This window comes from Dromaius novaehollandiae, chromosome 25, assembly GCF_036370855.1.
Source record: "Dromaius novaehollandiae isolate bDroNov1 chromosome 25, bDroNov1.hap1, whole genome shotgun sequence".
Classification (NCBI taxonomy): domain Eukaryota; kingdom Metazoa; phylum Chordata; class Aves; order Casuariiformes; family Dromaiidae; genus Dromaius; species Dromaius novaehollandiae.
In genome coordinates, this window is record NC_088122.1 from 2,972,158 (window position 1) to 2,997,625 (window position 25,468).

At 60.5% G+C, this 25,468-nt stretch overlaps 1 protein-coding gene across 9 annotated transcripts in view; it reads left to right on the forward strand.

Moving 5' to 3' along the window:
• The first annotated feature begins 6,917 nt into the window (after nt 1–6,917).
• The window catches only part of PTPRS (protein tyrosine phosphatase receptor type S), a 138,879-nt gene continuing 120,328 nt past the window's right edge, over nt 6,918–25,468 (forward strand). For 2 of the 9 annotated variants that reach the window (XM_026105943.2, XM_026105945.2), the window contains exon 1: nt 19,320–19,502. The gene's annotated coding sequence lies outside the window, so the exon portion shown is untranslated. Of the gene's footprint in view, nt 7,115–18,025; nt 18,045–19,319; nt 19,503–25,468 lie in introns of those variants that run through there. The other 7 variants (XM_026105948.2, XM_026105950.2, XM_064497516.1 and 4 more) reach the window with 6 other exon arrangements.

The following is a 25,468-nucleotide window of genomic DNA, read 5'->3' on the forward strand; positions in this document are numbered from 1 at the left end:
ATCAGACGGAGGTGGAGTGCCGTGCAGCATTAGGGTTCGATTTTGTTCTGCGAGACGGCTGAGGAGCCCGGGAATTAGGAATGACTCTGTGCATCGGGCAGGAAAGAGATGTACGCTTCGAGCTAATGACATGAGAGCGCAGCAAAATTGAGATACATGGCGCATGCCTGCTCCGCTCCGGAGGAGCACACGGACGCACACAGTATTATTGCGATATAATTTGAGCAAAGCCTTTTCCTCGGATACTGAGCATTTGCTGTCATTAATTGAGATCCCGAAGTTCAGTGCCTTTCATTACAGCAGCGCTGCGAGCGGCGTGCTCCCGGCTAATGATCAGAGCAAGATGGAGAGGGCATTTACGGGAGCCGCGGCGCGGAGGCTCCCGCGAGCCGGAAAAGGTGGAAAAAGCTCGCCAGAAAGCAGGGCAGCTGCGGAGCTGCGGACGGGACCCTGTGAGCGGGGAAGGGGCTCCTGGAAGGGTACAGGACGTTTGCCGTCTTCTCCAGCATCTGCCCTTTGCAGCTAAGGAAACGGCCCTGGCCGGCTCCCGAGCAGCGGCTCGCCTCCGCCGCGCTCCATCCCAACCTAATCTAGACTCGCGGCGGGAGCGGGTCTCCTAATCACCTCCTCCCTGCTGGAGAAGGCATTACCGCACCTCCGGAGGCGAGCGGTAAAGAAAGCAGGGAGCGACTTCGGTAATGGCCTGGACGCGAGCGGCAGAGGCCGAAGCGAACGTCCCGATCCGGCGCCGCGATGCCGGGTGGCCACGGCCCCCACCCTGCGCCACGGGGCTCGGAGACGCGCAGGGCACGGGTGCAAGCGGCAGGGCTTGCAGGGAGTTTTGGTGCTTCCCCCCGCCCCCGTTTCCGTGCCGGAGCCACCCAGCACAGCCCGGATCCGTTGCCCGTTCCCGTGGGAGCGAGGGGGGACGCGGAGCGGGGCAGCGGCTGAGCGATGCCGGCTGGCATCGTCCTGCCCCCTCCACCTTCACTTTTCATTAGCAATGAAGATAACCCTTGTCAGAGGGTTTTTCTCCTTTTTTTCCCCGCTGCGGTTGAACGCGGAGATGGCAGACACGCATTGGCCGAGCCGGGGCCCCCGGGTTGCTCCGGACTTTTCCTAGGTTTAGCCAGGCGGAAAACAGACAAGGAGACCACAAAAGCAAAGGCCGCCGCTCGGGCTAGCGTTATCTCAGATTAATCCTGCCAAAATGTGGCAGCAAGGCAGTAAAAGCCAGTGCAATAAGGAGAAAGTCGGGATCAGAAGGTGCTTTTTCCCGCGGCCAGCCGGACGGAGGGGCAGAGCCCGCGCGGGGGCTCGCAGCCGGGCCCCTTCCCCGCTTTGGAAGCGTGCAAAAAGTCGTGGGAGGGCCCCGGGGCGCGAGGACGGCCGCGGCGCGCGGGCTCTGCTCCCCGCCGGGTTTTTCCACGCCGTTTCAAGGGAAACGGCTGTGCCTGGAGCAGCCGGGCCGCCTGCGCTCATTTTGTGCCGGAGCAAACGCCCACGCAGGTGCACGGAAGAATGAAGTCCTGATTGGGGCTAGGACGAAAGCAAGCCCAAAACGCAATATTCGTTATTACTTAACGCCAGGGAAGTAGGCTATCGTGAAAAAAAAAAAGAAAAAATCTAATTTCCTTCTTTCTTAGCTCAATTTTCCCCTGGAGGAACGCCATTACTTTGAGCCGGCACTGCGGGCGAGCGCGGGAATTTCCCCCGGATTTGATGCTCCGAAGGTTTGCAGCCGGCACCAGCATGAGCGATGGGGCCGCGGCACCCCAGGGGTGACACCAGCCCAGGGAAACGCCACAAAAAGCCCTTCGCGGTGCCCCGGCGATTTATAGCCAGGCCCACGCCGAAACCCTCTGTGCTCCAGCATCCCGGTCCGCGGCGGCTCCCGAAGCAGGCGCAGCGATGAAGGACTAGTCGCGCTAATCCCACCGCTTCCATCCTCGTTTCATCCGGACAAAAGGCCTCTGCTGTCTGCCCTGGCCAGGGAGGAGGGGTTAAAATCATCATCATCATCATCACGGTAACGCAGGAGGCTCCTGGGAGCGCCGGGGAGGTGGGACGGAGGTGGCTGGCGCTGAGCTGGCCCTGGCACTGGATCGAACCCGAGGGAAGCAAGACGTGTGGGATAAGAAGCCGATGTTGGAAGCTGGAGATGAAAGAACAAGAGAGGGAATAACTGATGGATGGAGACGCAGCGGGTGCAGCCATCGCCACGTGCATCCCAAGCAACGGGACCCTGCTTGGCCTTCAAGAGACACTGCGGTCCTGGCAACAGCCCTGGGTGCCGGGATGGGTGTCCAGCACGGCCAGGTCCACCAGTTTGGGAAGTCGCCCTGGAAGAGCACATGCCACATCGCCCAAAGGGTTAAAAAGACCCCGGTTGGCTCGTCGAGGAGAGAGGAGGGCAGAGGCAGAGCGTGGCTGACCCTCCCGGAGGGAGAAGCCCCGGGAGAAGGTCCAGCACGGGCCGTGCCGTCTCAGGGCTGCTTCCCCGAGGCCGAGCTGGCGTACGGCGCGGGCTACACTCGCAGAGCGCCTGTCCGCAGCCTCCCGCGCGGCCCTTCCTCGTATTTGTCACCCGAGCTCCTCTTCCCCGCCCCGCCGGCAGGAAAACCGCCGCGGATGCAAAGGGCCCACGGGGAAACGCAGCCGGGGGGAGGCCCCGATGCACCCCCCGGACCGCCCCCGAGCCGGGCTGGAGCAAGGAGGCCCTTTTCCTGCTCGGGAGCTAACGAGCTTCATCGAGGTTTTACGGCTTGTGCTCTGCGGATCCGAAACGGGGACCACGAGCCAGATCTCTCTGTCCTTTCCCTCCCTGCGACGCCAATGACTTTGGTGCAATAGGCGGCCGAATCCAGCCCATAATTCTTCCCCGGCAAGACAGGACCGAGCCTGTAATGATCCTGATGGAGCAAAGTACCGATGACACAGCTGAAAACATTGGAGGAGCGGCGAGCAGGGCCAGCTTCCCCGGGCTCCATATGGCACCGCTCCATCTTGGCCTGCCGTATTATTGCATTTCAGCCCGCTTTAGCTGCGGGACGAAATGCAATAATACGTAACACACGATAATACACGAATGTCTGTGTTATCCGAGGCGGGAGCGTGCTGCTGCGGAGGACTCGAGCGCTTCCCGTCCGCCGGCACGCTCCGCATTCGTATCCTCCCCCGTTCTGTGACGCTTCCAAAATGTGCTGCTAAGTTAATTTGTGTCTGCAGCCACTTGTGAATTTTTCAGATTATTGGATCTGGAGCTGAGCGAGCACCAGGAGTGACTATTGCTCACGCCGGGATTTTGCTGCACCGGCTGCCGGCTCCCGGGACGAGGAGCCCCGCTCCCCGCCGCGGCTCTCCGGCGGATCGATGCTCCGCAGCGACGACGGAAGACAAGTCTGCGGCAGAGTCGGATTCGGCACCAACTCCAAGGAGTTTTGGGGCAAACCAAGCCCAAACCTTCAAAGCGATGATTTTCTCGGGTGGTGCCTTTGGATGTTGGTGCCCGTGTTCCCCATCGGGATTTTGGAGCAACCGAGGGAGAGGGCAGAGAAGCCTTTCCCGGGGCAGGACGCGAGCGGCGCTGGTGGAGGGGGCTCCTGGGAGCTGCTCCCCAGCATCCAAGAAGCTCCTGCCTCCAGAGAGCCTCCGCTTCCCTTCGGAGGACCCACAAAACGCATGTTGGCCGGATCCCGCGGTCGTAGCGCGGCGCTGCACGGCCGGAGATATCCAGTGTTTTCCTTCAAAGGAACCGAAGCAGATGACGGAGGAGAGGGGAAGCTCGCGCGGCGCGACTCGCAGGGCTTCAATAAAACCCCGGGAAGCAAATAAACAGCCCGGCTGGAAGGGATAACGCTCCCGGGCTGCCGCGTTTGGAGCCGAATTGGCGATTCGGGGGTGGAAGAAAGGGGATTACCTCCCGCTTTGGGAACACACAAAACTGGCACCGGCGAAAATGTCACAGGGCCGGAGCACTGAAGTGCAAAGACAAATACGTGTTTCGGCCCACAGACCGCCAGCTCCCTCCCAAAAGGAAAGCGGATGAGTTTCATCCATCTCCTATTTTTCTGTTGTGGTTATTATTTTCATTTCAAAGCCCATTTTTGCCAAAGGCAACGTGTTTTTACAAAATGTTTCATTTTCCAGAAAAAAAAAAAAAAAGAAAAGGAACTATTTGCGGATAGAAAAATATTCTGTCAGAAATTTCCTGGCCACCTCTCTGTTTTATGCCAACGCTTCGCACGCTTTGCAGGGCTATAAATGACGGTACAGTAGCAAATATGGCCAGTGAGATTTTAGGCTGCGGCATACCAGTCATCTACCCACAGGATTTAAACCCCCACTCCTTTTCCTTCACAGCTATCTCTCAGCCATAAAATATACATGGATGCATCGATTGCTCTGGTGATCAAATACCTCTCCCTCCAAAAATACAGCTTATCCAGATATGTAAGCATCCTAATTAAAAATACGTTGAGAGCTGAATTGCAAATGAATCAATTCCTTCTCCAAAAAAAAGAAAAAAATCCAGTCGAGCAAGAGCAGAATGGGATGGTTAATAATTGATATTTACATTTCTCCCATGTCTGATCAAAGGATTTGATTGCATGACAAATGAGGAAATTACTGTAAAATATTATACATCCATTAAGGACGCAGATGCAGCAGATAGCGTACGGGGGCCATGGTGACGTGCTCTTTGCCACGGGACACGGAGCGGGAAACCCGGGAAGGGCCGGGGCGAGGAGGCCGGCACCACGGCAAAGGCGGCTTTTCCAGGCGTGGAACGAACCCGGCGGTCGGTCCCGGCTTGGCTGCAGGCGCCGCGGGTCGGGACGGGACGGGACGGCCCGGGGCTCTCCTCTGCGCATAGAGGGGATGAGAGGGGAGGCCAGGTCCTGCAGCAGCACCTTCACAGCCCGTATGGGCCCCCATGGGCTCCTGTGGACACCCATGGGCCTGTATGGACCTCTGTGGGACCCTATAGGCTTTTATAGACCTCTATGGGTCTCTATGGGCCCCAGGAGCCCTTCTGGGCTTCTATGCAGCACTATGGGATCCTATGGGTCCCTATAGGCTCCTATGGGCCCCTAAGAGCTCCTACGTGCTCCTACGGACCCGTATGGGCCCCTATGAGCTCCTTTGGCCTCCTATAAGCTCCTTCAGGCTCCTATGGACCCCTATGGGTCACTGTGGGCCCCTGTGAGCTCCTTCAGGCTCCTATGGGCCCCTATGGGTCCCTGTGGGCCCCTGTGAGCTCCTTTGTGCTCCTATGGACCCCTATGAGCTCCCTTGGGCTCCTATGAATCCCTATGGACCTCTGTGAGCTCCTATGGACCCCTATGAGCTCCCTTGGGCTCCTACGAACCCCTATGGACCTCTGTGAGCTCCTATGGACCCCTATGAGCTCCCTTGGGCTCCTATGAACCCCTATGGACCTCTGTGAGCTCCTATGGACCCCTATGAGCTCCCTTGGGCTCCTATGAACCCCTATGGACCTCTGTGAGCTCCTATGGACCCCTATGAGCTCCTTCAGGCTCCCATAAACCCATATAGACCCCTACGAGCTCCTATGGACCCCTATGGCTCCCTGTGGGCTCCTATGAGCTCCTCTGGGCTCCTCTGGACCCCCATGAGTCCATATGGCTCCTATGGGTGCCTGGGGGCCCCTGTGGGTCCCTGTGGGCTCTGTATGTGGCACCATCACCCAACAACATGACAACCTGCTGTCCAGAGAAATCCAGAATTTCGGATTTGACTGAGGGGACGCAAAGGAGAAGAAAAGCAGAAATGATCCTTCCAGCGGAATAACTTCCCCTTTCAGCAGTCTAATTTTACTAAAAAATTCCAGAGCCCCAGAGTAATTTTTAACCAAAACAGCCCCAAAACGATTCAACTGAAAGGCTCAAAATGAGACATTTTGGTTATGTCAGATCTGCGTTTAATCTTCTTTTTCCAAATTGGGGGATTCATTGGAAACGACCCTTTCTTGCACACAATTTCGATGGTGACAAATCAGACCCAGGGCTTGTCTCCGAGGCTGCGGCGGCGGCAGCCCCTCGCCTGGCCAAGCGCGGGCCGGATCCTGGGGCCACCCTGGCAATTCCCAGCCGGCTCCGGAGCCAAACAACAACATCTTGCTGCTGGATTTGCACAGAGCAAGTCAAAGAATAGGAGAAATCCATTGACTATCGATAATACGTGGCATGGGGGGCACGTATCCAACCTGGGTAATGCACTGAATATGGCAAATACATTGATTGTGAGAAATGAATATTGGTCATATATTGATTAGGGGAAATGAATATGAGAAACACATTGACTAGAAGAAATGCCTTGAATAAGAGAAATATATCGAATATTGATAACACATTGAATGGGGGAAACATCAAACCTTGGTAATGCATTGAACATGGTGAATATATTGAACATGAGAAATGCATCGAAGGTTGGCAGCACACAGAATAGGGGAAGTGAATATGAGAAATGTATTGAATAAGAGAAATACATTGAATATGAGAAATACATTGAATATGACTAACACTGAATGTGGGAAATACACCAAACGTTGGCAACACATCGCACGTCAGAACTATGCTGAACATGCGCAGCACATTCAGAATGGGAAACATACTGAATAGCGGCAAAACGCGGCCGCGGGGGGACACGGCGGAGCACCGAGGCACCGCGGGCGGCGGCGGCAGCGCCCCAGACCCGCGCGACCTCGCGCCTCCGCGGCCACGTGCGCGGCACCCGCGGCCCCTTTAAGCCCCGCGGCCCCGCCCCCGGCCGCGCGGCGGCGGCGCGCGCTCCCATTGGCCGCGCGGCGCCCGGCCCCGCCCGCCTCGCCTCCGCGGTGACGTCGGCCGCCCCCCGCGCCCGCGGCGGGGCCCGCCCCGCGGTGACGTCAGGCGGCGGCGGCTCGGGGAATGACATCACCTGTGCGAGTGGCCGGCGGCGGGCGGGAGCTCGCGCCGCAGTGTCCCCGCGCCGCGGCCCCAGCGCAGCCGCCGGGCGGAGGCGGAGGAGGAGGCGGAGGAGGAGGAGGGCGGCCGCGGCCCTTCCGCGCCCCTCCGCCGGCCGGCATGGGAGCGGGCGGCCGCGCCGCCAGGTACGGCGGGGGCGCGCTATAGCGGGGGGCGCGGCGCAGCGGCGGCGCAGGTGCGGGGGGTCCGGAGGGGGGGGGCGCGTTGTAGCGGGGGCAGCGCGGGCGGGCGGCACGGAGAGGGGCGCGTTGTAGCGGGGAGGGGGCGCAGGTGGGTTGCACGGGGGGGCGCGTTGTACCGGGGGCCGCAGGTGGGTTGCACGGGGGGGCGCGTTGTACCGGGGGCAGCGTTGGGGGGGGGGTCGCGCCGCAGCGCGGGGCGGGCGGCGCCGAGGAGCCGCGTTATAGCGGGGAGGGATGCGGGCGCGCTGCCTCGGGAGCGCCGCGCTGTAGCGGGGGGCGCAGGTGGGCTGTGCGGGGGGGCGCGTTGTAGCGGCGCTGCCTGGCAGAGGAGGTGCGGGCGGGTTGCGCTCGGGGGGGGCCCCCCGAGGGAAGCGCGTTATAGCGGGGGGCGCAGCGGAGGGGTGTGGGCAGGGTGCGCTGGGGTCGCGTTGTGCGGGGGGGGCGGGGGGAGGGCGTGCAAGCGGGTGGCACTGGGAGGGGGAGCGCGTTGTAGCGGGGAGGGGGCGCCTGGGAGGGGCGGGGGCAGTTGCAGGGGGGAGGCGCGTTGCAGCGGCGACGAGCAGGGTCGTTATAACGGGGGAGCGTGGGTGGGGGGGGCGTTATAGCGGGGGGAGATGCACCCCGGCCCTGCTCCGCAGCCCCGGGGCGAGCTGGGCTCCACACCCTGCCCAGGCTGCCGCCCCCGCGGCGTGCGCTGCGCTCCCTCCCCGCTCCCGGGATGCTCCGGAACGGGTACCGGAATGGGTATCCCGGGATGCTCCGGAATGGGTACCAGGGATGCGCGCAGTGCTCCGGCACCGGCATCCGGGATGTGCCGTACTCACTCCTGCTCCGGTACCCGGGATGTGCTTTGTGCTCTGGTACGAGCATCCGGGATGTGCTCTGTGCTCCGGTACCGGCATCCGGGATGTGCTCTGTGCTCCCTCCCTGCTCCGGTGCCCGGGATGTGCTCTGTGCTCCCTCCCTGCTCCGGTAGCCGGGATGTGCTTTGTGCTCCGGTACCCGGGACGTGCTCTGGTTTTGGTACCCGGGATGTGTGCCGTGCTCCCTCCCTGCTCCGGTGCCCGGGATGTGCTCTGTGCTCCGGTTTTGCTACCCGGCATGTGCACTGTCCGTGCTCCGGTATTGGCATCCAGATGCCATCCGTGCCGTGTCCCGTGCCAGCCCTGGGATGCAATCCGTGTCCTCCCGTGTGCTGCTACCCGGGAAGCTCCGTGCAGTGTCCCGTGTTCCAGGACGGGCACCTGGATGCAATCCATGCTGTGTCCCGTGCTCTGATTCCGGCGCCTGGGATGCGCCCGGTGCTCCGTCCTGCATCCCGATACCTGGGTGCCGCCCGTTCCCCGGGAAACCACCCCCTTTCCGGGAGGACCAGCCCGCTTCCCGCACGGCGGAACGCCCCCGCGCCCCTCGCCGGGCTCCCCCGGCCCCGCGGGGCGGGACGTGGCGTTTCGGGGACGCGGCGTTTCCCACGGGCTGCGGTTTGGGGGGGTCGGCGGCGCCGGGGCGGCTTTGCCCCCTCCCCGGGTGCTGCCTTCCTTCCCACCCGGCGCCTCCGAGCTCTTCCCGCTGCGGATGCCGGGAGCCCCCCGGGATGGCGGGGGCCGGGAAAGCCGGGGGGGGGGGGGCGGCGGAGGAAGCAGCCCAACGATAAGTTTTTGGGACAGAGCGTGCCGCACGCGCGGAGCCGGAGGCCCCTGGCCGGGAGGTGCCACCGCGGCAGGGCGGCTCCGCGGCCGTGGGACGTACTTGTCCCCTGGGGGAGCCACAGGCTATTTCGTCTCCGGAGCGACTCGGAGAGCCGTCCTGGAGACGGTGGGGCGGTGCTGATGGCCCTGCCGCCCCGCTCGCGCCCAGCCTGCCCTCCCCGGGGCCGGGGGGGACCCCGCCGGGATGAGGGTCCTCGTGCGACGGCTGCGTGGAAAAGCACCGTTCCTCCTGCTCGCCCGGTTATTGGAAGCTGCTAATTGTTCCCTGCCAGATTGACTTATAAATTAACGCGTTTGCTGGCACTCTCCTCCTCCTTCCTGTGCGTGGTGAGGGCCCATATTTCAACGGGGAAGAGTCATAAATACTTTGAGTAATGCAGGAGAAGCTTCCAGTTGAATCGGTGCCATTCGGTAATGCGGAGGGATGCCGGCCGGCCCGCGGGCACGGCGAGGGAGGCGCGGGGGGCGGAGGCAGAGGCGTCCCGCGCCGGGAGCCGTTCGGGGGCTGCACGGACCGGGGACGCCGTCCCGAAGGCCGGGGGAGCGGGGATGTGCTCTCTGGGAGTCCACCTCGCTGGGTCCCCGAGGTGCCGCTGCTGCTCGCCAGCCTTTGGCACGGCCGTTTTATCAGCCGGAGCTGAATAAATGGGAATGAATTCCTGGGGTCCCGTCGCCCCTGGCCCGGGGGGAGAGGCGGTGCTGTGACGAAGGGGGGAAGCTTCCGCCTCTGCTCCAAGCCGGTGACGTGTACGTGACGCCTCTTCTAAGGAGAAGAGGAAAAGGTGCTTTTGCTCCCTTTCCACGAGGTGTGGATTCTCCTATGGAAAGCCCCTCATTCCGGTCGCCGTTAGCGGGGAGGGAGGTGGGAGCGAGGGGGGGGAGGCGTCCGACGCCCGGCGAGGTGGGACGCTGGAGCAGACGGCCGGGGAACCGGAGGCTTGGAGCGGTCGCAGGCGCTCGCGCATCTCCGTGCCGCGGGAGGAACGTCTGCCCGGGCTCGCCCAAAGGCCTTGGGCCAGGCTTGGGGACCTCAGGGCCGCGCCGGGCTGGACGGTCCCAGATCCGCTCCTCGGCCCAGCCGCCGGGGCGGGGATGCTCCGCGGAGCCTGGTGGGTCGATAGGCTCGAGCGCTGCGTCGCGCTTAGCAGAGCCGAAGTCCCGCCTAGCTCTTTGGCTTGTTGCGGAGTAAGTCGGAGTAGTAAACGCACGGTGAACTGTTTATCCACTTTTCCACGTGGCGCACGAAGCTGCGTGGGCGGCGAGTCGCGCTGATGGATGCGAAATGCTCTGTGTGGCCTGCCACTGCGCCGGATTTTATCTGAGCCCTCCCTGTTCCCACTGAAATAGTTTTTCTCTTGCATTGCAGAGGTTGCAAAATTGCAAGTGTAGGATACCAAGATAAAGCGAAGGCAGATCTAACCCAGGTCAGTGCTGGCAGTGCGAGCTTATGGTAAGGAGAGAGGTTATTCAGTTGCTTTTTTTTTTTTTTTTTTTAGATGCTGTTAAGTAGTTTAATCCACAGTTTCTGAACTTTGGGCTTTAAATTCTGCTTATGCAGTTGATAAGAGCATGCATGTTATTCATGACTCTGCTCCAAAAAAGGAAAATCTGCAAATGACTTAAGTTAAAAATCGTTACCTGGACAGAGTGAAAAACGTGCCTAACTCTCCTTCAAATAATCATCCTTTCCCTCTGCCTCCCTCCGAGAGTCTCTTTGCTTTCGGCCACTACGCAGAGATCCTCAAAAGTGGAATCGGAGCTGTTGGGAATCCCGGCTTTGGCCCCGGCTTTGCGACTTTGGGCAAGTCGCTTCTTTTTGCCCCTGTTCACCCGCAGTTTCCCCTCTCCAAACACCTTGTGCCATAGGACTCTTTCTATATGATGTTTGCAGAACGGTTATGATAACCGGGCTCTGGGAGTGCGGGAAGCTTCCGGCTATGGCAGTATTATTTTTAAAAATTGTCAATTTAAACTTGTGAGCCCTGAAGTAGTAAAACCGAAGCCAGCTTCCCTTCTGCACAGTTTATTGCACAATAAGCCAAAACGCTCTTAGCGCTCTGTTCCTTGGACTCCTTCCGCTCGCGTCCTCTCTTCGTGAGTGTTTGCTTGACTGATTTTTTTCCTTTGACCTCACGGCCTCGCAAACTGGAAACTGTCTTTATTCTGTTTTCCAACCCTTCAACTCTTAAACCCTCTGGACTTCTGGGTCGGGTCCAACGTAATGCTCTTGGACTGGTGGAGCTCGCCCTGTCCCCTGCAGCCCTCGCATCCCCTGAAGTAATCTCTGCTGCCCTCTTGACAGCGATGGGGGGCTGGTTGGGGGGTGACATCAGTGAGCTGGTTGGGGGACATCATTGATGGGGGGCGACATCGATGAGGAGCTGGTTGGGGGGCATCATTGATGGGGAGCTGGTTGGGGGGCATCATTGATGGGGGGCATCACTGATGAGCTGGTTGGGGGGCATCATCAATGGGGGGCATCACTGATGGGGAGCTGGTTGGGGGGCATCATCAATGGGGGGCATCACTGATGAGGAGCTGGTTGGGGGGCATCATCAATGGGGGGCATCACTGATGAGCTGGTTGGGGGGCATCATCAATGGGGGGCATCACTGATGGGGAGCTGGTTGGGGGGCATCATCAATGGGGGGCATCACTGATGAGGAGCTGGTTGGGGGGCATTACCAGCTGGTCCAGATTAGAGAGCAGGTCCTAGTTTGTCCAAACAGGTTTAAAAACCCGTCGGATTAACCTGGGCCAGGCAACCCGTAGGCCGTAAACACCTGAACTGGTTTAGCGTTGGCACAAATGGCATCGGGTCGGGCAGCGGTGCTTTTGTCCAGGAGGCCGGCGGTGGTCTCTGCCCGGCTCGCGGAGGCTTCGCTCCCGCAGCGGGGTTGTTGCTGGCTTCACGAAGCGGCGGCTGAATCACTCGTTCGCGGCCTCGTTTTTTAGGTTATTCCTCTAAATCGGGCGGGTTTACGTCAGAGCGGACGGTGGCGGTTCGGCCGTGGCCCGGGGACGTCTCAGCCGAGCGGGAAGGCGGGAGCCCGGCGGAGGCTGCTGGACTTTCTGGTGGAATCAATGGTGGAATAACGGGCTGCGTGCGGCTCCGGGCGCGAGCCCGCGAAATCCGCGGGACCCGGAGGTCTCCAAGCGATGGCAGCTCTAGTGCCGCGGGTGGAAACCTCCCCGCCGGCTCCTTCCCTCCGAGTCGCCATCTTATTTTTCTTAAACGTTTATGTATAACCGTACACTAACCTATAAAAATTAGTTTAGGATGGCTGCCAAGAAAATCTCTGCAGTGCCTTGTGGGTAGCTCCCTGCGAATTACCATAAAAGCCGTAGCGCGGAGGCTGCTCGTGGCAGCCGCGAGGATGCCGGTCGTCGTGCTCGGTATTTAAAATTCAGATGAATGTGCGGTGCCTTCGCGGCTGGGTTGCAGCAGCGCGGCGCGTTTCTGGCTCCCGCGTCCCGCTGCCTCCTTTCCTGTGCTTCCTTTTTTAATGTTTTCCCGTGTTCTTGCGGGGTTTGGGCTGATTGCAAAATGCAACAGGCAGCGAAAGGTGGAGCGGCCGCGCTCGGAGGGAGAGCGATCCCGATGGCTTCCTCCCTCCCGGGAGAGGCTCCTGCTTCCAGCCGGCCAGCAGCGGTTTCAGTCGAGGGAAAAGCGGCTCCATGACCCTTACCCTCCTCTTCCAGAGCCTTCACCCGTCTGTGCGACGGGCTCCCTCGCTCCCGCGCCAGCCGAGGCTCTCTGCGGCCGTCCTGCGAGCGCCCCGGCCGGCTGCGTCTGTCTGGAAATGCAAAATGTGCTTCCGAAAGCCAGCGAACGAGGGCAAAGCCCGTTCGAATGAGCTTGCGTGCCGCTTTTGCAGAAAGCCGAGGGCCGGGCTCGGCCGCGGGTCTCCGGAGCCGGGCCGCGGTGCCGCTCCGTGGTGCCGTCCTGCTGCTCGGGGTGATGGATCGTTTCACTGAAACCTTCCCGAAATATAACATTAATGGCAGTGTCGGCGTCCCACCTTCGTTATAACTTCCCGATAAGGATCTCTGCTCGGCGCGCCATCTCGCCGCCCGGGGATGGCGAATCCGGCTTTGGAGCTGGGAGCGGGGGCACCGGTGAGCGTCCCGGCTCTGCCCCCTGCCCAGGGCTGTCGGTGGTGTTTGTAAGCGGCTGTTTCTGTTCGGGGCTCCAAGACGGAGGTGGGTAGGATGCATCCCAGCATCCCGGAGCCGGGCGGCGTTTCCTCCCCAGGAGACTCCGGCTGAGCACGGATGGGGCCGGAGCCCAACCGTGTGTTCGTCTCCCCTCTCCTGCCCCGGACGGGGCAAATCTCCCGCCAGCGAGCGTCCCGGCTGGGAGGTGGTGTAAACCTCTGCTGCGTTCGGTCCAGTTGCAAGCCAGGTTTTTGTCCTTTCCGTCCCATCGCCGTCGTTCCCCTCCGGCATCCGGGTGTTGTCCAGGTGTTTCTGTCTTGCTTGTCCGGAGGAGGAAAGTCTCCCAGCGCGGGGATCTGCGGGAAATCCCGGGCAGCGCTCGCTGCAGCCCGCTCGCGCGGCCCCGCTGCCGTTTCCGTGCAAATCTTGCCTCTGTTTTAAAATCTCCGCTCGGACCCGCACGGGGGACGAGTGGGCCATGGAAGAGCTTCACTGCTGCCTCCCTGCTCTGGTGACCGGGCACCCTCGGTGTGTCCCCGAGGCCGCGGCACCCATCGGGGCGGCCCGGAGAAGACGGGCTGGCCTAAAAATACTAGCGAGGCTGCTGCGGGAGCCACGCAGGTTCCTATTTCGCCCTTAAAAGAAGGGGAAAAAAGGGAGCTAGGCTGTCATTCGGCCATGTTTCTAGTAACCGGATCTCCCGGCCTGCTGCTTTGTTCTTGGCTTACCCTTGACTTTTTCCGATGCCTCGGAGCATCCCTCCGCGGCGCCTCCGTCCTGCATCCTCCATCCTGCCCCGGGGAGCGCAGCGGCCCCGCCGGGTGCCCTGCTCCCCCGGGCCCCGGCACATCCGCGGGCTCCCCGGCGGGGTTTCCCGGCGCATCCGTGCCCCCCGGCTCCGCGGGCGCTCCGCAGGGCTGCTCTTCAATCCGCAGAGCAAAACTGAGGCGATGCTTTTAACTCGGATCTTTCTTTTTCGTTGCAAGAAGCTTTATTTTCAAGCCACTTTTTCTCCTGCTAGTCTTTGTAATTAATTGCATCCCAAAACCTCGCGTATTTAAATAACTGCTGGGCTTGGGGGGGGGTGTTTAAGCTGCAAGGAGGCCGCTCGGCTCTCGGGCGAGCTCGGCCGCGGTGGCCTCGTGGCCGCTCCCGGCACAGCGATGTCCCGTGCGCGTGTGCTCGGCTGCCGTTAACGTCTCCCGGAGCGAATTCGAGCGAATTCCCCCCAGCAGCGAGCGGGCGGCGAGCAGACGGCACCGCCGGCGCGCGGGGGAAGCTGCCGGGACGGAGGCGGCGGCAGGAACGCCGGGAACAGCCTGTCCGGGAAGCGGGAGCCGGCGGCGGGGCCGCGCCGCGGTGCTCGGTGCCAAGCGGCCCCCTCTCCCGCTGCGCCGGCCGTTCGGCGTGGAAGCGGTGCCGGCGCGGGGGAAACCCCCTTTTCCGGCTTTCCTGCCTCTGCCCTGCGAGCGGGAGGCTCGGGGCTGGCTTTGCCCGCGGGGAGGGAGAGGCCGAACCTCCCTCCGGCCCGGAGGCTGCCGCGGCGGGCGCGCGAGCCCCATCCCGCTGCCTCCGCCGCCTCGGGTTGAGCATTTGATGCATCCTGCTGTTTAAAAATAAATAGCTGGTTATTCTGGGCCGGGGAGGCGAACAAATCAAGAGGCCGGCGATTTCCTCCATCATCCTGCGTGCCGCGCGGGGGGATTCAGAAAGCACCTGCCAGGCCTGGGAGCCGCTTGTTAACGCGGCGATGGCGACGAGCGGGTCGAGCTCCCGCCTCCGCCGGTGCCTTCCCGCTCCGGGATCCCAGCGGGAACGCTGCCGGGGTCCGGGCTGGGGTCCCCGCTCCCGCGTCGGCGCGGTTGGGCCGGAGCGAGCCCGGTGCAGCCGCCGCGGGGAGGCCGGAGGAAGGATGCTCGGGAGCCGCATCCGTTCCCGCAGCAGCGTCGCTGGCGTCGGATTAAATAACCGCGCTCGACTGCTTAAAATCTTGCTTTTTAAATTAGCAGCTTTTTTTGAATCAATGCATTTGGATCTGCTGCTGGGGGAACACTTAGCGAGTTGCTCTTTTTTTTCCCCCCGTTCCTGGTGCTGCTTTTGCAGAGCGATGCCTGATCTGAAAACCGGGTGGGAAGCGCGGGCCGGCGCTTGGGCTTCGTCCTGGCAAAGCCGCGCGCGGAGGTGGCGGCCGTGGCCCGGGAGCGGGGCGGCGGAGGCGGGCGCTGCTCCTAACCCGGCTCCGCGCTCTCCCTAAAGCCGTCGTTTTCTTTCGATTGTTTTTTTTTCCGCGTATTAAAGGTTTACTAAATGGAATTAAATACTGTGAAACTCAAGGTAATTAAATGGGGAAGAAGGAGAGGAGAAAACCAGCCTGTAACGCGTCCTCTCCAGGAGCCAAACGGCCTCCGCGCCTCCTTATCTTAATGATTTTCATAATTTAGCTGAATGCAGAGATAATGGATCTGATGAACCTTTATGGCGCTAACTTTAGACTTAATGGGCTCCGTGCTGGGGAGAGGGTGGGGGCCGGCCCCATTGGCGATCGGAGAGGGAGACGGGAGCCGAAAGCGTCGGCCCGGCGGCTTTTCCCGGCGCCAGGGCCCGGGATGCCGGCGCGGCCCCAAAGCCCGGATCATCTGCCTTAAGCGGGTCGCGCCGAGGCGGGATCAGCGCAACCACCTCGCGGATTCCCTGCATTACCGAGCAGATTGAGGGACTTAGGGAGCAAATTTAATAAATATCATTTCGATATTACTCGGCGGGGGGAGAAAAAGTGAGAAAGGGCGGCGTGGAAGCGTCCTGCGGAGCAGGGCTGAGCGGGGCGGCTGGCAGAGGTGGCAGCGTGCCGGCGTGGCTGCGACCGTGGCATGCACCGAGCCTGCCCGTCCTCTGCAGGAACCCGCGTGCAGGCGTGCGTCGTCCGCTTGGCCCCAAGCAGAGCCGTGCGGCCAAGCACGGCCCTGGGAGGGGAAAAGGCAAAGCTATTGCAGTGCAAAACCCCCAAAATCTGTTTTCCCGGCTGATGCCGGTGAGCGAGGCTGCGGCTTGGCTGCCCCCGTCGTGCACCGTCCCGGGGCACTGCCGGCCGGACCGGGGCCGAAGGTGCGGCGCTGGCAGCCGGCGGGCAGCGAAAGCGCCTGGTTTGTCTTTGTCCCCGGCGGGACCCCCTGCCTGCTGGAAAAACACTTGGTTTAGCAGAAATGTGTGACCTCTTGCTAACCCCCTTCCTTCTCCGCTCTCATTCTGCAAGACATTAAAAAAAAAAAAAAGGAGGAGAAAAAAAAAAAAAAAAAGCCCACGCTGGGGCCAATCCAAGGAGGGCGAGAGCTGGGGACTGTATCATTAAAATGCTAAAAATGAGCGTGCTGAAAACGGACACAATTGGGTATTTAAAGCGCCGAATGAAAAGAGCGTGTGTTCGCGGGCTGGCGGCAAGCTGGTCTCCCAGAGCCCCTGGAAAATATGTGGTCGAGCCCACGCCGTCAGCTTGCAGCTCCTGGTTTTGCGAAGGAGCTGGGGGGCCGGGGGGCTCGGTTCGGCCCGGCCCGGCTCGGTTCGGCCCGGCCCGGCGCTGGCGTGCCGTCGGGTGCCGGAGCAGGTCCCGGGCAGCGTGCCACGCTCGACCCAGCCGCGCTGCTCCGGGGCGAAGCATCGTTTGTTTGCAGCTCCTTAAAACCTGGGCAGCTCGCGTTGCCGGAGGTTAACCGATTCGGGTGCTTGTGGCTTAGCTAAGAGAAATCAGGCTTTGCAAAGGTTGCCGAGGCCTCCCTTCTCCCTGTGCTGTTCCCTTCTTTTTTGGAAATCTTTTTGAGCTACCCCTGAGCACGGCTTTGCTCCATCCCGGCTTTTCCTGGGCACAGGCCTTCGGCAGGAGTGTTTTTGCAGGAGCAAACGTGGCATCGCCCGTACGCGGGTTTCCCTCGTGTGCAGCGGGACCGGCGTGGGTGCAAAACGCCCCTAAAACGTCTCCTAGGGCAAGTCTTAACCGCCAGGCTGGGCTCAGCTCCAGCACGCGGGAACGGATGAATCAGACGCTTAATGGGAAAATCAAACCTCTCCCAGCGTCAAAGCCTCCGCGGCGCCCGCGCTGCCCCCCGCTCACGGGGAGCCCCGGCACCGGGGGGTCTCAACCCAACTGGGATTTTTCTTTTCTTTTCTTTTTTTTTTTCCCCTTTTTTCCTCCCCCCTCCGCTGCCATATCGACTGGCTGCCAGCCGCTCCGGAGGGGAAGTTTCACCCCGCCTCCCGCGGTCTCGGATGTCAGGTTGGCAAGAAAAATCCCATCTGTTTTCAATCTGGAGCCCCGCTCCCATGCGCGAGCGTTCCTCCTCCCCGCGCCCCCCCGCTCCCAGCCCCCACCGCTGGCAGGCCCGGCCTCGCCGGCGCTTTATTTTTTATCTCTCCCTTTATTTATTTATTTTCTTCTAAAAATGTACGTGGCCTCCTTTGCCCCCCCCCTTCTCGCGGGCACATGCTCCCGCGCAGCCCGCTCCTGCCGACAGCCTCCCGGCCCCGCGTTCCCCATGGACCGCTGCTTTTCCACTCCGAGCTTTCAAAAATAGCTTAAAATAGTTTTTAAAAAAAACCAAAAAAAACCAAAAAAAACCAAAAAAAACCAAAAAAAATAAACCTATGTGCACACACGCTATAGCAAAATAGAGAGGCGAGGGAGGGAATCTCGTTGCAATCTGGTTTTTTTTGCTTGTTTGTTTGGGGGGTTTGTTTGCTTCCAGCCTCTTGGTATGATTTGGAAAAACGCGTTTTGTTGCTGCCCGGAGAGAAGGGAGCAGCTCGGGAGCCTGCGCGGAGGCTCCGCGGAGAGGTACCCGCGACAGCCCGCCTCTCTCCAAAGACACCCTCTCGTCGCGTCCTCCCTTGCTGCGTTATGTCTCATTTAAACTCCGACGTCCTCGGGCGAGGATTTACCTTCTCGCAGATGGCCGCGAGGGCTCCGCGCGCTGCGGAGCTGCGTGGAAAATAACTGGAGCAGGTTTTGGGGGTTGCTGGTGGGTTTCTCGCTGGGGGTGGGTTTTTGCTGTTTGGTTTTCTCTTTTCTGGAGCGTTTGGAGGTGAGAGCCGACGCGACTCTAGAGCCGACCCGAGCCCCACGCGTGTCGAATTCGCTTAGTATTGCCGAAATTTCTCGGGGGGGGGGGGCATCGCCCCAGCTGCTGTGCCTCAGTTTCCCCCTCGGGGAAGCTCCCTCCAGGGGCGGCCCGGGGATGCGCTGAGGGTGGCGTGTCCAGCGGGGGCTCGGGGAGCAGCGGCGTTCCCGCTCAGTGGCAGGGCGAGGGGGGCCCTTGTGCTTTTTATTTTGGGGAATACCGTGCTGGGAAGGGGCTGAGTGTGCGGGAACCGGGGGGGCCGGGCTGGGGGGACCTGCAGGGCCAGGCTGGGGGGGACCCCAGGGAGAAGACCCCGGACCCAGGCTGGGGGAGGACCTCAAAGCCAGGCAAGGGGGACCCTGAAGGACCAGGGTGGCAGGGGGGCCTGAAAGTGTGGAGCGGAGGGGGCAGCCAGGTCAGGCCAGGGGAGAGGGGGATGACCCTAGGGCTGGATTTTTTGGGGGGAAAAACCCTAGACCTAGCTTTGGGGGACCCTAGGGCCAGCTTTGGGGAGGAACAGCCCTAGGCCCAGGTTTGGGGGACTCTAGGGCCATGCTTGAGGGGGAGCACCCCAAGGGCCAGCTTTGGGAGACCCTAGGTCCAGATTTGGGGAACCCTGGGGCCAGGTTTGGGGATGACTAACTCTAGACACAGGTTTGGGGGACTCTAGAGCCAGGTTTGGGGATGACCAACCTTAGGCCCAGGTTGGGGGGACTCTTGGTCCAGGTTTAGGGGAGGAACAGCCCTAGACCCATGTTTGGGGGGACTCTAGGGCCACGTTTGCAAGGGGACAACCCAGGGCCAGGTTTGGGGGACTCAGGCCATGTTTGGTGGGGGGAACAACCCTAGGCCCAGGTTTGGAGGACCCTAAGACCAGGTTTAGGGGGCAACAGCCCAAAGCCCAGCTTTGGGAGACTCCTGGGCCGGGTTTGGGGGGGGATGACCACCCCGAGGGTCAGGTTTGGAGGCCTCTAGGGCCGTGCTTGGGGAGGAGCAACCCTAGGCCCAGGTTTGGGGGCCTCCCGGGCCAGCCCTTCACAGGGGCAGCGGGGGGAAAGGCGGAGCGCGGTGGCGGGGCCTCTTCTCCTCCTCCTCCTCCTCCTCCTCATCGTCGTCGTCATCGTCATGCTCCCGCTCCGCCGCCCCCCGGCCCGGGCCCCTCGCCCTCCGCCGTCCCCCTGCGGAGCGGTGCCCCCGCGGCCCGGCCCGCTCCCCCCATAGGCCCCGGGCTCAGGGCCCGGCTCCTCCCCGGCTCCTCCTCGCTCCGCCCCGGCTCTCGCTGGGGTGCCGGGGGCGCGGGGGGCCCCGGTGCCGCGGACGGGACGGCACGGCTGCCGCCACCCCGCGTCCCCCCGCCGGGTAAGTGCCCCCAAGCGCCGCCGCCTCCATCCCTGAAAACAGGTCTTTCCCCCCCATTTTTATTTCATGAGGAGGACGGGGAACGCCGGGGTGACGCCTCTCCCCGGGGGGCATCCCGGGGGGACCCCCGCCACGGCCTCCCCCGCCACGGCCTCCCCCTACCCCGCGAGACGGCAAAACCGGGGGCCGCGGCGGCGGTGGCTCCCCCCCTCCATTTGCCCCCCGGGTGCGAGCGACGGCGTCGGTCAGGGCGAGGGGGGAGCGCTGGTCCGGGGCTGCCCCGGCGGTATCGTGTCGTGAGCCTCATTTTTTTTATTTTTTCTTTTTTTTGGCAAAACGAGGCGAAGTGGAAGCGGCCGCCCCTGCTCGTACCGCCCGCCCCGCCGTACAAAGGGCCTCGCTCTCTCCCCGTGCCGTTCCCCCCCCCTCCAAATCATGCAGTAGGTCGGGAGCACCTTTTATTTCGTTTTTATGTATTTACTTATTTTTAAGGACTAGCAGGCAGCGGTGGTCCCCGGCCGGCGCCCGGGCCACGGGGTTTCCTGCGCTTTTGAGTAACGTGCGAAATTTTAACTCGCCGTGAACGTTGCCCGACCGCTGCGCTCGCTCGCCGGGATTTAAATGTAACTCGCTTTCCCTGGCTTCGCACGGCCGTCTGGCTCGCTGCGCGGTGCCGTCTCGCTCCTGGAGAAAAGCCCCCCCTTTCTAACGCTGGAGATGCGAATCGGTCTAAAATACGTAATTTCAGAAACGTGAGAGGGGAAAAATGCTCCATTTTGTTACAGGAGCTGCGTGGCTGCAGCTTGCATGAGAAATGGCCATATTTCACCGCTTTATGATTTCTCTCTCGCTCTGGCAAATACCTTTATGTCCTGGTAACTTTTTTTTTTTCGCATCAAGGCTCTAACTTTGGGTTTGCAGCTGGCCTGACTTGAGGCAGCTCAAGGAAGGCTTGAAATTAAATTTAAATTTATATTGTTCGTTGGCAGAGCACTCCCCTGCAGTTAAGGGGGGAAAAAAATGGAAGGATTACACAGAGATCGTGGCTCTCTTTGAAAAGCAGTTTCAAACATTAACATTATAGTTCCTCTCTTAAAAAAAAAAAAAAAAAAAGAAAGAAAAAAAAAAAAGAAAGGGGGAGGAAGGAAAAAAAAGAAAAAAAATGAGATTTCTCTAACCTGTACTTCGTATAGCTCTGTCTACGGATACTTCTGCTTTCCTTTCCTGAAAATGACAGCTGGCAGAGGAGAAATCGCCTATTAATTGCACTGGGATCGCAGTAACGTCGTCCGAAAAGGAGATTTGCCCCAACCGCGGGGCACCTGCGCGGAGGCCGCGAGCGCGTGCCAGCCCTGGTGCTTTACAAAGCTCATGTTTATTTACAAACTTCCGCTGCTGCTGGGTTTTTTTTAACCGAAGAGGGGAAAAAACCTGTATTTGACCTAATCCAGTGGGTTTTTTTCGCTGTTTCTCCGTGCTTTGCTCTTTCTCTGCCGTCGCGCGCCTGGGCTCGGGCCCCGTGGCGGAGGAAGGCGCGAGGCCGCGGGCTCCCGGAGGCGCTGGGTGCGGCTGGTGCGGGCCGTCCGGGCTCGAGCTGCGGCGGGGAGGCTCGAGGCAGCGCCGCCCTCTTTCCCGCGTTTCATCCCGGGAGCGGAAAGTGCGACGCTCGCCGTCGTGGCCCCCGTTGCGCGAAGAGGTGCGTCGCGCCGAGGAGAAGCGGAGAGGACGCTCGCTCCGGGTCTCGCCGCCGGTCGGAGCGGAAACGAGGAAAGGGGGAAACGCGGAGCAGTGATTTCCAACATCGTCGAAACCGGAGAAGACCCAATCGTGGAAGAGATGCGCGTTGTTTCTGGTGAGGTGCAGGTGCCGAAATGAACCTCTGAGAGCTCGGCGTGCAGATCAACAGGGAGTTTAGTGCTTGGTATGAAATTCCTGCGGAGGTGACAGTTGCGGCAGGTATACGAGGAAATCCCTCGTCACCCTGCAGAGCTGGAAGAGCAGGATATGGCGTTTTGTTACGTTTCTTAACCTTGATCACAGAGAGTGTTTCAAACACCCCCTTTCCCCTGCCTGTTGAATCTGGCCTGTAGGTACAAATTCTTCTACCACGCAGCTATTTCACGAGATTTAATCTCAGAGGAGCGTGCCAGAAAAACAGCCTTGGGGGACGGCGATCTGCTGGCTTCCTCCTCTGCAGAACGGGAAGGGTGAGGCGTAGCCCTCCTGTAAAGCGGTGTAGGGTCTACCAGCGCCGATGTGTCACGAGTTGGCTCTTCTGGCCAAAAAGAGACGAGGCAGAAAAAGTCCGGAGGGTTTTGCCCAGGCTCCCGCAGCTGCTCGGCAGCGAGGCCAGGAATAGAAGCGATATCTCCGACTTCTGCTCGAGCATCCTTATCTGCCGTGGGTGGATGCTGGCCGAAGCGGAGCAGCCGTGCCGGTGTCACCCAGCCGTGCCGGTGTCACCCAGCCACGGTGTAAAGCAGAAAATGGCAGTTGCACAACCCCATCCCGGGTACCTGCTTTTGGAGATCGCCCCGAACGGTGCCAGTGTAGGAGCGACAAGTTGTCCGAGGCCGGTGCCGAAGAGCTGGATTGGAGCCGCTTCTTCATTTCACGTTGGCTCCTGCGCAACCCTTGTGCAGGACCGACTTTGCGGTTGCTGCTCACCTGGGCTGAATTTCAACCAGTCGCCGGGAGATGAAAGGCGCTGGTCCCGTTACCGCTTCCCCCGACTCATCTCCGGCCCTGCTGCTGGAGGAGGTTTTGAACCCCAGCTGCACTTCATCTCCGTGTCTCGGCAGAGATCACAGCGAGTCCTGTGGCGGTGAGGCCGTGTTAATCTCGTTTCATTTGAATTTATTTCACGCTACGTTTGTGGGCGCGAAGGACGAACTGGGGAAATTAGGGACCGTGGAAGGTGTGAGACGTTGTGTTTGTGCAAATGCTGACGGTGGGAAAACCTCCGTCAGAAGCCGCCTTTGAAGGAGCGGCTGCCCTTCCGGAGCTATTTTGTTGGAGTAATAACTGTTGCAATACGTGAAACCTTCTGAATCAAGAGGCTCTCGGGAGATGTTACAGCAGCGAGTGTGCAGGGGTTGGGGTAGGGATGGAGATCCATCCGTGCGTGCTGTGTCGTTTCCATGGCGACTGCCCATGACACCTTAATTTTGCGTGAGCCGGGGCGCGCTTGGCCTTTTGGAGAAGCTCTTCTGCCCTGCCGTGCTCTTTACGGAAAACTTTTCCACGTGTTCGTAAGGACGCGTTTGAACGTCTCTGCGCGCCCATCAACGCAACGCGCCCCTGGCCAGGCAGGAGACGCGTTGCAAAAATTCCTCGCTCAAAGCCTGCGCGGGGATTTATTCCTGCGCGGAAGCTGCAAAACGCCCGGCTCCCGCTCGCCAAGTTGCAGGATGACTCAACTTCTGATTCCGAGTCGCTATCCGTTCCCGATGCGGCAGGAGACAGCCTGTTGCGGCTGAGGGAATTGGGGCCAGCCCCCTGTTTATGGTAATTCTTAAATAGTTCATTTGGGCGTAATGCCTCCTCTTAGAGTTGTTTCTCTATTGCAAACAGATTTTCCGATAATGGCACCTGTGCCATTCAGGAGGGATCATTATTATAATAGCAGCGCGTATTGTTGCGGAATCGCTACGTGGAATTTATGTGGGATCGTTATAATGACAGAAGTAATGCCATAAATAAAGCGATGCTGTAGCAGCGGCGCTAAATGCCTGTGTAACTGAGAAAATGACAGCTAAAATTCGCCCCCCCCGGGCCTCGGCACCTCGAGACGGCGCGCAGAGGGCTTTTCGCCGGCGGAGGAGGCAGCAGCGGGGCCGGCGAGGGCGCAGGGCGCTTTCGGGCGTGGGGTTTCGCTCCGGGTCCGCGCCGGCGGCGTGTCGGGGCCGATCGCGGGCGGGACGTCTGCACGCGGGTGCACGTGCAGCCTGCGCCTGCCCGCGCGTCGCTGCTCCCCTTCCTGGGCTGGAAAGCGTGGGAAAGCTTGGCAAATTTGGGAAATGGGGACGGGGGCTGAGCTCCTCAGCGCGACTTGACCCGGGAAGCTGGTGCGAAGAGCCTGCCCTAGCCCCGACGGTGCCAAAGACCCGCAAGCAGAAGAAGCAGCGAGGGGAGGGTACAAAATTGATGCATTTGAAAAGGTTTTGAGGATTTGGCGTAGGCTTTAACGCCCCCCTCCCCCTCCAAATCCCCCTTTTCTGTGAACAAATCCCTGGCGATGGGCGCGTTGCCTTAAAGGCCGGTCTCGCAGTCGGGTTTAGCAAGCGCAGATAATCCAGATGGCTAATCTGGAGCGTGGTTTGGCTAGCAAAATCCTTCTGGCAGGCGGCGAGGAGGATGCCGGGAAGCGGTTTGCAGCACTCGCGTTTCAACAAAGTCGCTGCTAATGCTGCTTCAGCCGAGTGGCCCGGGCACAGATGTCTTGCTTGGGGTTGGATTTTTTTTTTCCCCCCTCTAATAAAAATCCCTTTTATTTTGCAGCAGCGACTGGTGATTTGACCCCTCGCCGGGCTCTGATGTGCCTTGTGTTTCCTTGCCGGGGCAGAGGACGCTGGGCCGGGCAGCGGGTTGCTTTGGGCTCGCTTTGCCCCGGGGGCGATTGCTTTTTGGTGGCGGGCGCTGCCTTTGCGTGTGGACGTCTGGTGCCGGGATTGCGCGGGGGCCAACGGGGCCCGGGTGGGCTGCCGGGCGCGGGAGGGTGACGGATTAGTGCGGCCGGGGCCTGGGGGAAGGGCCGGGTAGGGTTTCAGCGCTTGCCGCAGGTACAGAGAGAATTTGGGGATTAGGGGCACTTTTCCCGCGGGCTGCAAAGGGGGGAGGGCTTGGAGAGGGGGCTGGGAAGAAAATAATAGTCTTTCCAGTTTCCTCCAAGAAATCCTCATTTGCTTGCTCTATAAGGGAAATATATGTGCGTTTGGAGCAAGGGATCAAAAAAAAAATCCACAGCAAATCTGCTGCCGGTTTGGCCCCCGCAGCTTTGCAGCCCTGGGGAGCGGCAGCTGCCCGGTGCCTGGCTGCAGGGTCACTCGGCTCCTTCCCTGCTGCTTCCTGCAGATCCAATAACCTTCTTCTCTCCCCAGAGATCAGCTTAAATTAAAACTTTATCCTTTACTTAAGGAAGCAAGCAGCAGCCCCTCCCTGAGCTCTGTCACAGGATCTGGGTAGTTTGCGTGCCCCGTCCGTCCGTCTGTCCGTCCTTCCCTGCGCTCGCCAGATGTGCAGCACCGGCAACCGGCGGCTTTTGAGCCATCGGAGGAGGAGGGGGGATGCCAGATATCTCCTGCCCAGATCTCCTTCGGTGAAAGAAGAGAAAATCCTGCGTTTTTTTGTTGGTTTTTTTGGTTTTTTTTAAAAGCTTTTCCCCAAGGGCAGTTGTTATAACATGCTTGTGTCTAGAGAGGGAAAAATTGCCATTTTCGTGGCGGCGGTAGCGCCGGGCGGCGTGGCACTCGGTCCTTCCCCGGGGCCGGCGAGCGCCCGTGGGAGGAAATACCTGCCGCCCGCGAGAGCCGGAGGCTTCGCATAGCAGCCAGGGACACCGGGACCTGGCCGAAACGGGGACCTCGAGGAACAGCCTCGCTGAAATCCAATCTCTGCCCGCGGATCAGATCCGTGCAGCAAAGCTGCCGGAAGATTTAGTGTCGGCTGGCCTTGGCTTCGGGACGCGCGGCCGCGGGGAGGGCTGCTCTCCGCAGGCGCGCTCGGGCTTTGATTCATGCTTTGGGGCTGCGTGGTGTAAAATAGCCCTTCCTCAACTCTCACGAGCAGTTTTTCTTCCCCTTTCCAGCAGAAATCAAGGAAATTGGGAGGGAGGAGGAAGTTCAGGTGTAACGAAGGGACTGAGATGAGTGAGGGACCAGACCTGAGGGCCACGGAGGGGTGTTGAAGTGTTTGGACCGGAGGGATCTTTCATCTTTCCTTTTGTGGCTGTAACCATAATGTCGAGG